Source organism: Furipterus horrens, unplaced genomic scaffold (genome assembly GCF_987537825.1).
Source record: "Furipterus horrens unplaced genomic scaffold, mFurHor1.1.pri manual_scaffold_7, whole genome shotgun sequence".
Lineage (NCBI taxonomy): Eukaryota > Metazoa > Chordata > Mammalia > Chiroptera > Furipteridae > Furipterus > Furipterus horrens.
The window spans coordinates 113,437,354-113,450,300 of record NW_028327177.1 but is presented as its reverse complement, the minus strand read 5'-3'; positions in this window follow the sequence as shown (position 1 = coordinate 113,450,300).

Genomic DNA, 12,947 nt, shown 5'->3' with positions numbered 1-12,947 from the left:
TGTAGAGCAGAGTTTGGGGGAATTGGCATTTAGGTGCCCTGATACTGGTGTGGGCCCAGTGGATCCACCACAGTCATGCAGGGCCCAGAGTGGCTGTGAATGTGTGAGGAGAGCGGTTGCTTTGGGCCTGAGTTACCTCAGCCGTCCTTCCTCTCCAGCTTTCCTCTCGGTGTGGCTGGGCCACCCACCTGCCAGCTCAGCTGTCTCCTTGCTCACCATGTAATCCCTGCCAGGAAAAGAGGAGGGAAACATGAGCTGGGCCCTCTCCCACTGCATCCTGCCATCCTGTCCTCCCTCCCACCAGGAGGGGTGCGGGGAGTGGGCTGGGGACAGGGAAGGGCTGGGCCCAGGCTCAGGGGGCCTCCTGCATGCATGAAAACCACAAAACAAAGGTGTTCCCTCTGGAGCCGTGCACACACATGCACATGGGGACTGCTCTGGTCTCCCCTGGTGACCAGACACTGCTAGGCCTCTCAGACCAGCAGAGCCTCTCCCACCTCCTCTGGGCTATGCCCTCCCCTTTGTGTCCCTGGGCCTGGGGTGGGGTGTTCTCATGTGAGCTCAAGCCCCAGCACTGGCTGGCATGTCAGAGCCTCAGTCTCCTCCTGTGTGGCCCAGTGGCAATCATGCCCACTGCCAGGGTGCAAGACAGAATGAGGCGGTGCGGAGTGTGGCTCCGCACACACCAGCACGTAGTAGTGGCTGTTCACAAGCCATGTCAGGGTGGTCCCTGAACCTGGGACACAGCCACAGAGCTCACCGTCAGGGGAGTCTCTGGTATACTGTACTGGAGGAGCAAGGACAGAAGCAGCCCGGGACAGACACCTTGCTGTGGATCTCAGGAGCATCGGGGGTGGTGTACCTGTGTTTGCCTGTGGGAGCTCTGCTGCCTGGACCTGCCATTCATCTGTGTTTCCTAGAGCATCCTGCTTCCAGCACACAATAGCTGCTCCTTTAAGGCAAGTCCGTGTGTAACAAGGCCACTGTGGGTCTCTACTGGTGCTGTAGGGCCTTGGGGGCATTATGGTCCTTCTCTGGGCCTTGGTTTTCTCAAATGAACAATGGGTGTGCTCATTCCTTCCTGATGAAGCTGTCTGGATTTAGCAGCTGGCTTTCTGCATGGCGTACAGTAAGTCAGGGGTTCTGTGACATCTGCCCCTTCCCCCATCCATTGCAGAGGTTTTCCTCAGGTTGCTTTAAAGTGTGCTCCAGGGAAGTAGGGAGGGGAATGGTGGGAACACAGAATGAGCAACAGGTGAGTGGATAGCCCTGGCTTCTCACCAGACACTGATGCTCTCTGTGGACTGAGGCGTGGCAGGGCCGGCCACAGGTGAGCAGCATAAGGCCACTTCTGCCCCCATTGCCCTGCAGGTCTGGGAGAAATCAGGCAGAAGGCTTTAGGGTACCCCAACCAGCCTGCCTTCTTCTCTTCTCCCTCTCTTCTCCCTCTCACCTCCCTCCATTTCCTGGCATGGGAGGAAACGGGTGAAAGCCTTGACAGTGCTGCTCAGTGAGAGCGGTCAAGGCTGGCCTGTGTCCATGGAGAATGCCCACCTCCCAGTGCTGCCCCAGGAGAAGCTGGGGAAAAGCCTACTGGATGCAAGGCTCACCAAACCATTCCCATGAGGCCACACTTCTGGCCCGTGGAGTGAGTATTTGGCAAGTAAAGCAGGGAGCTTGGCCTCTTTCAGGGTTACCCGAGGCAGGCTCGGCCCAGAGCTGGGCCAGACCCTGGATAGAAGTGGTGACAGCAGCCTGTCTGTGGCAGGACAGTTTGCACTTCCCAGGTGGTCGCTGAAAAGCCACCACTGGAGGAAGAGTCTGTGTGATGACATGGGCCTCTGGCCAAGGTCTGACAGCCATCTGTTCCTGGCCTCCAGCCTGAAGGCCTTCAGAGAGGGAGAAGACAGGCAAAGAAACAGAGAGAGCTAGGGGACAGTGAGAAGCAGAGACAGACACAGGGCCAGAGACAGAAAGACACTGAGAGACAGAGAGGCAAAGAATGACAATGAGACACTCAGACAGAGAGGTACACAGACAGAGGGACAGAGAGAGGAGGAAGGAGCCACAGATAAATCTTCCCTTATATATATGTGTATGTATATATACATATATATAAGGGAAGATAGAAAGAGGTAGACAGGGAGTGAGAGAAATAGAGGGGCAGAGAGAAGAGACAGAGACAGAGACACGGGGAGAGAACTAGAAGGCAGACAGCCAGAGAGACAAAAGAGACAGAAGGAGAGCATAATAAGAACAGAGGTGCGAAGAGGGCAATTAAGCGACAGAGAAATGACAGAGAGAGGTAGGGGACTGAGACAGATAGGGAGACACTAGAGAGAAACAGAGAATCAGAGACCGAGAGAATCAAGGGGAGAGAGAGAGAGAAAGGCAGAGATATTCCTGGAGGTAGATAGAGAGAATAAAGAGAAGCGGGTGAATGCTGGAGCTGCTGGGGTTGTGGGAGTAGATAGACAAAGATGCTTCTGGTCAGGCTCCTGATGGAAGGAGAATTCTCATGAACCAAGGTCCTTTTAGCCTCAGTGCACTCAGTGGGAAAAAGTTACACTTGGCCCTGGCCCCGTTGGTCCAGGGTCCTGATAGTTGTTCTCATGTTAGTAGGCAGTAGAATCACAGGGGGGCATATTCAAGTTCAGGTGCCAGGCCCATTCCCTAAGTCTGATATACTGGTCAAGGGGAGGCCAGGAATGGGCGCTGCCAGCAGGCTCCCCAGGAGATTCTATTGCGTGGTCACAGCAGCGATCACAGTCAGAGGTACTGCAGCAGGAGAAGCCAGGGTGGGTCCCTCTCTCCTGGTCCCTGCTTGCCCCACACTCTGGGCTCCTGGGTGGGCAGGGGTCAGGGCTGGGAGGGCTCTGAGGGAACTTTCTCCCCAGACCTAGAAGTTTCTTACATTTTTTGTTTCATCAGCCAGTGACCCTCAGGAAGAGTTGTGGGTCCTCTGTCTACCCCTGGAAAGGCAGACTGGGAGGCATCTTCCAGGTCATGAGTCAGTCCTAGCCACTCTGTGAAGGTGAGGAAACTCAGTGGCTGGGCCAAGGCAATAAAGGTAACATGACACGTCCATTTATCCAGTCCCTGTGCTGGCCCAGGCTCTGTGCTGAATATTGCTTTACTTTGCTCTCTTAAATAGGGTAGGGGTCATCATGGACTCTACCTCAGGAGTGAAGATCTGGGGCCCAGAGATGATGAACACCATGCCCAAGGTCACAACTGATTTACCTGCTCCTTCTGGTCTCTTACCTCTCTCTGGTGTAAGTTCACCCCAAAAGGCATTAACTTCCCAGCCCTTCCAGGGTGTTACCTGGCTCCTCCTGTCAGAGCCATTGCAGCTCTCACTGTGGTGGGTGTGAGGGAGGCTGTGCCAAGCCAAGCCCTCACCCATGGGAAGGCAGACAGGGAGGGCAGTTTTAGGAGAAAGTGAAGGCTCTACTCTGATCAGATGTAGAATGAATTCGACAACACACCTACATCAGTATATGGTTAAGTGCACATTGTACTTAGAAATGGGCAGACTTGGGTCTGGGAATGCTCGCTGTATTTTCTTACTTTTACTCTATGACCACACCCACAACACTTCTGACCCCAGATGTGTGGGGTTTCTGCACCAAGCAATTCTGACACTAACTGCCTGGGGCTAGTGGAGACCCTGCAGGCTAAGGGCTTGGTCTCACAAAACTGCCAATCAAATGTACAAGGTTCCCCAGGTTGCACACAACTTTCGTTTCACTTGCTTTCAAAAACGGTTCCTACTATCTCCTCCTCAGTTTTGATTATTTGTCAGAGCGGCTCACAGAACCCAGGAAAACAGTTTATTTACTACTGCTGATTTATTACAATGAGTACTTAAAGCACGCAGACAAGCAAGATCTAGAAGGGTCCCAAGCGTGTGAGCTTCTATCTCTGTGGAGCTGGGATGTGTTCACCAACCTGGAAGCTTTCCAAACCCTCTGTTTGGGGATTTTTATAAAGGTTTCCTAACATAGCCATGATTGATTATTAACTCATTTTTCAGCTCTTCTCCCCTCTCTGAAAGTTTTAAGCTTCTAATCATGCTTGGTCTTTTTGGTGACCAGCCCCGATCCAGGAGCCCACCACAGGTCATCTCGTTGGAACAACTGTCCTCCTACCACCCAGGAAATTACAAGGGTTTTAGGAGCTCTCTGGCTGCAACTGGGCTCAAAAACCAAATATTAGCAGACACTGGTGGGACAAATATATATATATATATATATATATATATATATATATATATATATATATATATTTATTATTATTATTTCACAACTTGACCATATGAAAAACTAGTAGAACACCCACAGATCTGCTACATGGATGTATCTTCCTCATGACACATTCTGGAAGGGGACTCTCTGGCTCCAAATGTGGTGGCCAACTTTTGCTCCAACCACTGAGAGAGGACTTACAGGGAGCTCCCCCACATCAGAGCACAGGCCTCTGCCCAGACACTCCTGATGGAAGTGCCAAGAACTGGAAATGTGGATGAGCCTGAGGGCTGCCCTGTGAGGCTGTCCTGGAAAGAGGAGAATGGGGCCTATAAAAATGTGTAAATCCAAGTCTGCACTTTGCAAACTCTTGGGGTGCTCTGCCCTGCTGTTTCTCATGTGACCCTGGCCAGGACATGAGAGGAAGCCATGAAGCCCTTTACCATGGGCAATCCTGTCTGCCCAGCTGTCCAGCTCGGCAGGAGGAGGAAGTCAAGGGTTGAAAAGGCTGTCCAGGTGTGAGCCAGCCAGGAGGGGAGCTGCCAGGTGGCCCTTGACCCCCAGGAGCTGGGCCTGTCCAGAGCAGGAAGTAGAACTAAGAGGTGGCATTATGAGTTCACTGCCTCCTTGACCTTCAAGACAAGCCAAGAACACATCCCAGAGCTGCTTTTAGCAAAGAGGGCTTTCCACGCCTTCTGAATGGCTTTCTGCCTGAGTGGTGTCCAGTTAACTCTCCTGATAAAATAATTTGTTTCTTTTTTTAACTGAACTTAATGGCTCTCTAGGTAGACTGTCACTTACATCTTGTAGATTTCCACTACTCTACTTTTTCTGTGGACTGCTTCCTTCTTAATAAAGCACATCTTTATTTTGTAAATTTTAATTTTTTTTATTAAGGCATAGTTGACATGCAATATATTAGCTTCAGGTGTACAACATAATGATTCAACATTAATACACCTTACGATGTGATCACCACAATAAATAGTAAAGCAGGTCTTATTGCTACATTTCTATCAAGAGGCCAAGGCCATTCTCTCCACTTCCATTTTCAACTCCACCTTCACCACCACCACCACCACCACCACCACCACTACCACCATCACGCCATCTCGCCTTTACCTCCATCTCCACTTCCATTTTCACCTCCACTTCTACCACCATCTACATCTCTCCTCCACCTCCACCTCTACCACCATCACCATCTCACATCCACCTCTACTACCACCACCCCCTCCACCATCACTATTTCCACCACCTCCACTACCTTCACTCTCACCCTCACCTCCAATTTGTCCTCTGTCTCAGAGACACTCTATCTTCAAAGTAGCATGTAATGAAAGGGAGTCAGACTGTGCAATCAGAGGAATACAGACCATGGATTCACAGCAGCGGTCATTAGCCTCCTCTTTGTGAGACTGTTCTTGAGGTTTTGGTCAGACACTGTGTTGGAGAGATGTCCTGGTTTGCCCTCTACCCACTCCTCCAGCCCTGAGCTTGTGGACCACATAATGCAAAGGTCTGGCAGTGCAGTAACGACTGGAGGCTCTGGGGTCAGCTGGTCTGTACGGTATGGCTGTGCCAGGTTGTTACAACTGCTTTCTGATCTGATTGATCAGCTCCTGTGGGGTATGCATCATTAAGTATTTTGCATAACACCAATTCTGACCCAGGATAACTGTGACTCAATTCATGTTACTTACTAATGGGGCTGTTGCTGATTTTGGTCATGATAAAGCTCTTTAGTTATTGTTCCATGGTTTCTGGAGGACTAAGATAACTGGGTAACTGAATCAAAGGTCTTATGTAAAAATAGAACCAGTGCATGTTAAAAGAATGAAAGTTGGGGACTGGTAAATAACTTCTGAGCACAAGAAATGGTTTTCAACCATTACCAACTAGATAACCAAAATCAAATATAGTTTTTGAGGCTCTCTGAGCTATTTCAACAGTCAGTTTTGTAAGTTGTTTGCCTCCAATATGAACATGCTCCTCCCCAAACCACATACAATTGGTAATATCTCATAAAGTTGAAATGTGTATGCCCCATGACCCAGCTCGGATCATGCCAAGGTTGTTTATTACAGCAGAGTTTGTAAAACTTAAACTGGGAAGTATCCCTGGTGGGGATGGTTGTATAAATTGTGGTATGCTCCCACAATGGAATTCTATACAGATGAACTAGATGAACTAGATCTTTATGGAATCATAGAGATAAAACTTTGCAACATAAAACTGAATAAATAAACTAGTGTTGGAAGGATAATATAGTGTGATATCACTTAGATACAGATTTTTAACATCCCAAACAGTATGATGCATTGTCTACAGACATTTCTGTGTGCGGCAAAAGTTTAAAAAATGAAGAGAATGTGCCACTATGTGAGGATAGTGTTACCTCTTCTGTGGAGAGAGAGAACAGGAGACCGATTCATGAATATTATCAATACATCTGTAATAATTTACTTTTTTAAAAAAATTATCTGAAGCAGACATAGAAAAGTGTTCATCTTTGTTCACTTCCAGTGGTGGGCACATGAGTATTTGTTATATTACCAACCTTAGTTTTCTGTGTGTTTGAAATATTTTATCATGAAGATAATAGATGTGAAAAGGAAAAGGAAGACACAAAGTTCTGCATTTGTGAAAGTGTTTAAACAGAGACTGTACAAGTGTCTGCTGGGTGCAGTGGGGTGTTGGGAGGTTGCACCAATGCCTTATAAATCGCTTAAAAGAGTGCGAGAACTTTGCCCTGACTCTTACTGCTTGTGGGACATCACAAGTTGTGGAGTCATTCCTATTTCTCTGAGTCAGTTCCCTGATTTACGAAATGGGGTGCTGCGAGCTGAGGGAGGCTATGTGCATGGTTGCTGGTGGGCAGCATGGAATCATGCATAGTGAGTGCTATGACCAGGACTGGCCAGAGGTGTCCACTGGGAACCCCCAGTGACAGACAGTTTGTCCAATTGAGTAATATTAAACAAGTTTGTAGGGTTGCGTGTTAAACAACTTTTGAAAATGATGTTCCTGTATCTTCAATTAAAAAGGGTGCACTCTTTACATCACTAGAGGTCCAGAAATAAATCCATACATCTATGGTCAATTGACTTTTAACAAGGATGTCAAGATAATTAAATGGGGGAAGAATAGTTTTTTCAACAGATGGTGTTGGAACAACCTGATACCTACATGCATGAGGATACCTGCCTCAAACCATAAAAGAAAATTAACTAAAAATGCATCATATACCTAAATGTAATAGGCAAACTATAGAACTTTTAGGAGAAAACGTATGTATAAATTTTTTTGACTTTGAGTTTAGTGTTTTAGATAAGGCCCCAAAACATGAGCAATCAAAGAAAAAATAGATAAATCAGACTTCCTCAAAATTAAAAATGTTTGGGTTGCCAATGACACCGTCAATAAAGTGAAAAGACACCTCACAAAATGGGAGAAGATATTTTCAAATTACATATCTCATCAGGAACTATATCTAGAATTTATAAAGAATTCTTATGCCTCCATAATAAAAAGATAATGCTTAAATAATAGGCAAAGAATTTAAGCATACATTTCTCTAAAGAAGATACATAATGACTAATAAACACATAAAAATATGATTAGCATCATTAGTCATTAGGGAAATGTAAATCAAAACTACAATGAGATATCACCTGGTACCCACTAGCTTGGCTGTAATAGAAAAGATAGATAATAAGTGTTGATGAGGATTTGGAAAAATTGGAACCCTCATACATTGCTGGTAGGAATTTAAAATGATGCAGTCAATTTGGAAAACAGTTTGGTTGTTCCTCCAAAAGCTAAACATTGAGTTACCATATGACTCAGCAATTCCATTCCTAAGTATATACCCAAGAGAACTGAAAACATGTTCATACAAACATGTATACACAGATGTTCATAATAACACTAGTCATAAAGTGAAAAAAAAAGAACAAGTCAAATGCCCTTTAACTGATAAATGGATAAACAAGCTGTAGTATATCCATATAATGGAATATTATTTAGACATAAAAAGAAATGGAGTACAGATATATACTACAATGTGGGTAAAAAAAATTCTGAAAGAAGCCAGTTACAAAAGGCTACATATTTTATGATTTAATTTACATGCAATGACCAGAATGAGCAAATACATAGGAAAAGAGAACACATTAGTGGTTGCCAGGGGCTGTAGGGGGAAATGGAGTGTAACTGCTAATGGGTACAGGTTATTTCAGTGGGGCATGATGAGAATGTTCTGGAATTAGTGGTGACTAAATAGAGTTAAAATAATTGTTAAGTGTAATTGTACATTTTAAAAGGGTAAATTTTATAAGTAAATTATATCTCAGTTTTTAAAAAGAAGAAAAAAAAAGATGAATTTGTTCAAAAATGGGGTTGACAGAAAGGAATTAGGGACGTGGAGAGGCGGGGAGAGAAACCAGATCCTGCAATACTGCTTGAGCCTTACATCCGGTTGTGCCCGACGGAAGTCAGACTACCTTGGAATGTTTCGTTAGGTGAGCCAACAAATTCCCTGCTTCTTAGATCAGGGTGGATCAGGTTTTCTGACACTTGCCCCCAAAGGAGCCCAGGCTGGCGCATATGCCCTCTGACCTTCTGGGGGTTGCCCTTTTTCTTCCTGTTTCTCCACCTCTGTCTCCATTGGCTCCTGGTTCATGCTTCTTTCATTTAAAAATTAATGCTCCCCTGACTTCATTTCATACCTTTTTCTCCTCCCCACTTCACTCAAATCTCCCAAAGAGTGGTTCACGCCTGCTCTTCTGTTTCCTTACTGCCCCTTTCCCTCTTAACTCTCTGCTTCCGGGTCCCTGCTCCACTCTCCACGGACACTCTACTGACCTCCTGTGGCCAATCCCCGCACGTCCCGGCCCTCGAGGTCCAGGTGCTCCTTGCCTGCCTCTGGGAGGGCTCTGAGCACGCTGGTGGTCCTCTGACAGTGGCTCCCATCTACTCATCCCTGGACAGTGTGCCTCCTCTGAATCTGGGCTGGGCCTTTGCTCTGATTCTGCTCCCTCTCCCTGGGCCGCTGCCTCCATGCTTGAGTTCTCACAGCTGGACCCCTGCCTGTGCTTCAGACTTTCCCTCCTCTCATCTCCTCGTTTAGAAGCACCCTACTGACCAAATCACTGTCTCTTGCTCCCATGTAGTCACCTAGCACATCACTCCATGCGCCCTCATAAGTGTTCCTGGAGTCCTTGCTCTTTTTGATCCTCGTCACGACTGCCCCCTATGCCAGTCAGCTCATGGGTCACTTTGCTGCTAGTGTTCTCCCTTCCACTTCCCCCTCTTGCTGTGCTCTGGTTTAAAAACACAAATCTGGGCGTGCCGCTCCCTGCTCAAACCCACACGGGATCACATCCAAGGCTTTGTTTTGGCAGAGCACACAGACCACCAGGCTCTGACTCCCACTTGCTTCTCAGATGCTTTTTGGGGGGTCATTTCTGCTGTAGGTTGATCACTACAGGAACAATGCTGCCCCATGTCTCTTTGCATGTGGTGCCCTCCTACCTGCTGACCCCCTCCAATGACATTCTTACTTTTCCTTTAAGATTGGGGATACTTTTCTGGACACCTCCATCCCTTGTCTGTCCTCCTCCCACCCTGACTCAGGCCAGGTCATGTGCACTCTCTGGTTTCCACAACTTGTTCGGCTTCTCTCTGTGAGACTATAACAGTGTTTAAATGATTTTCACGCCTATGTATGCACTGTGCTTCTGGAAGGCAGGCTGTGTGTTCCTGAGGCCTAGCAGAGTGCCCAGAACATACCAGCCACTCAATCAATATTTATGAAAGAAAAAGGCAAACCATAATGGTTAATCTTCCCTGGCCATTTACTATGTGCCAGGCATGCTATAAGACCTCTTTGTGTAGCAAGTCATTTAAACCATACCACGACCTTATGGACACCACAATTGTCCTCAGTTTATAAATGAGGATACGGAAGCACAATGTGGCTAAGTAACTTGCCCGAGGTGATGGCGCTGGACTCAAGCCCAGCTCTAGGGGCTGGCCCACAACGCTGTGTTGTTACTACAGTTCTGCCCATACCATCGCTGACTTCCCCTCCACTTGGAACGCCAGTGCCTGATCACTTTCTCCACACTGCTCAGGAATTCCTCCACCTCTGCACAAGCCGTGATCAGCCCACCTGGAGCTCCCTGGCCCAGCAGCGAATGAGCCCTTCACATGTGCTGTTCATCAGGACAAAGCCCGTCACCCCCAGAGCTCGTGCATGTCTCAGCACAGGTTGTCTTGTAGCTTCACAAAGAGAGCTGGTGCATAAAGGTCATTAAGAAATAGCACCATGGGTAGCCATGCCTTTGGAAATGTCATCTTTTGTGGGGGATATGATACTTTATACAAAAGGAAAAAAGGAACATATGTTTTAATAACTTTCACTTAGTCCGTGTAATTACAGTTCACTTAATGCTGCCACCTCTTTGCTTTATCTTCTTCCATCTTCCCTGTTTTCCTATGAAGTGTTCAGAACAGGTTAGTCCCATTTTACTGGAGACATCTGAATGTGAGCAGTAATAAGGAACTTGCCCCTGGCCCCACAGGTCATTACAGCCCAGGTTTTCTTGTTCTAAACTTGCACTCATTCCTTGCTTGATGTAGGCATCCAAACACTATCTGGCCAACAAGCTGACTCACAGGACCATGTCATTCAGCTGGTGGGTGGCAGGAGCTGCCCTGCAATTAGTGTCTCAGCACAGTCCAGGGTTCTGTTCCCACACTGTGCTGGTGAACAGCACTAACCTCCCAGGAGAGTTTCCCACTGGGCTCTTATATCACCAAGATAGTTACAGTCTCTCTTTCTCTCTTTTTTTAAAAAAGATTTTATTTGTAGGAAGGGAGGAAGAAAGAGAGGAAGAGAAACATCAATGTGTGAGAGAAACATTGATCTGTTGCCTCTTGCACCCACCCCAAACGGGGACTGGGCCTGCCACCCAGCCATGTGCCCTGATCAGGAATTGAACCTGAGACCCTTTAGCTTTATGGGATGATGCCCACCCAACTGGGCCTTGCCAGTCAGGGCACATTTTCTCTTTTAAAAACATACATATGATTATGGGGTCTGTGTCATCCCCCTCCCACCATTCATATATTAAGGCCCTCCCTAACCTTTAATAGCTCAGAATGTGACTGTATTTGGAGATAGGGTCTTTAAAGAGGTAGCTAAAATAAATGAAGCATAAGATGGGGCCCTAATCCAATAGGACTTGTGTCCTTATAAGAAGAGAAAGAGACACCAGGGTGCAGACATGCAGAGGAAAGGCCATGTGAGGACACAGCGAGAAGGTGGCCATCTGCAAGCCAGGGAGAGAGGCCTCAGAAGAAATCAACCCTGCCGACAGCTTGATCTAAGACTTCCAGTTTCCAGAATGGTGAGAAAATAAATGTGTGTCATTGAAGCCTCCCAGTCTGTGGTATTTTGTGATGGCAGCCCTAGCAAACTAATAGACACATATATTTTAAGACTCTGTTTAATTCTGTGACCATTTGTTTATGCTCAGTTTTTTGACAGTCATGGGCAAACAGCAGACCCTCCATATCACCCTGCCCAGGCTCTGTAGCTTCAGCTTCACTGGAGAGGACACTCCAGCGTCATCGCAAGATGTCGATTCAACATGGGAGGATCACTCCCGAGTCGGACTGCACAGCCATTCTCGGCGGTGCAGATAGACTCTTAAGAAGCTACACCATCGTCTCTCGAGACGGACGGCTGCCGACGACGACGACGACAGTCATAGTCTTACCAACAACGTTAGGTTTCCCAAAACACTGGCTGTTGAGGGACAGGCTTTGTAACTCCTGTTGAAGTCACCATTTGAGGAGGCTGTGCACCGTGCAGCCTACTCATGAGGTGAGAATTCTGGACAAGCGTGAGCATGTCTAGCATGACCACTTGCTTCCTGAGGGAGCAGAGAAAACAAGTAGACTTTACTGTCTCAGTTTCCTCATCTGCAAGGTGAGCGTGTTGAGACATATAATGTAAGTTCCCTTCCAACAACCCAATGCCGTCATTTCCTGATGGGAGAGGGTGGAAGATTTCTAGCTTAGTGATGCTGTGAGATATTCATGTTTCAGGTGGGGATGGTCCAAAGTCCCACCAGTCTCTTCCTATTGAAAGAATTAAATATGAAAAGGCCCTTTGGTTCCTTTGCAGGACCAGAGCTGGTGCCTCAACGAGGAGCTTGCTCAAAGCAATCTAAAAGAGCTGGAACTGCCGTCTCACAGAAGAGGTGGCAGGAGTTTTACAAGGACTTCTGCGAGCACCTTTGAAACTTTCTGCTATTCAAGTCTGTTTAGATCTTGCTTCTGAAGCCTGATATCTTTCAACTCTGGTAGCTCAATGTTTCCCTCCTACCTTGGCAGCTGAACCTGGAGAAGCTTTGCAGGACAGCGGTACTTGTTAGTGAAGCCACAGGACAGGTGGCTCTTGGGACAGGAGCCTGGGAACATGCAAGGGCGGGGCTTGGGGTGGTATGAGGTTCAAGGATGGGGAGAGCCAGGGGTGGGGAGGGTGGAGAGGTGGACCATCTGCAGGCTCAGTTCCTGTAAGGAGCCCTCCGATTTGGAGGAGAGAGCTGGAAAAGCACATCTTTTGAGGCAGACACCATGAAGAGAGACTTGAGGAAGGGTAGGATTAGGGGTGATAACATGTCACTT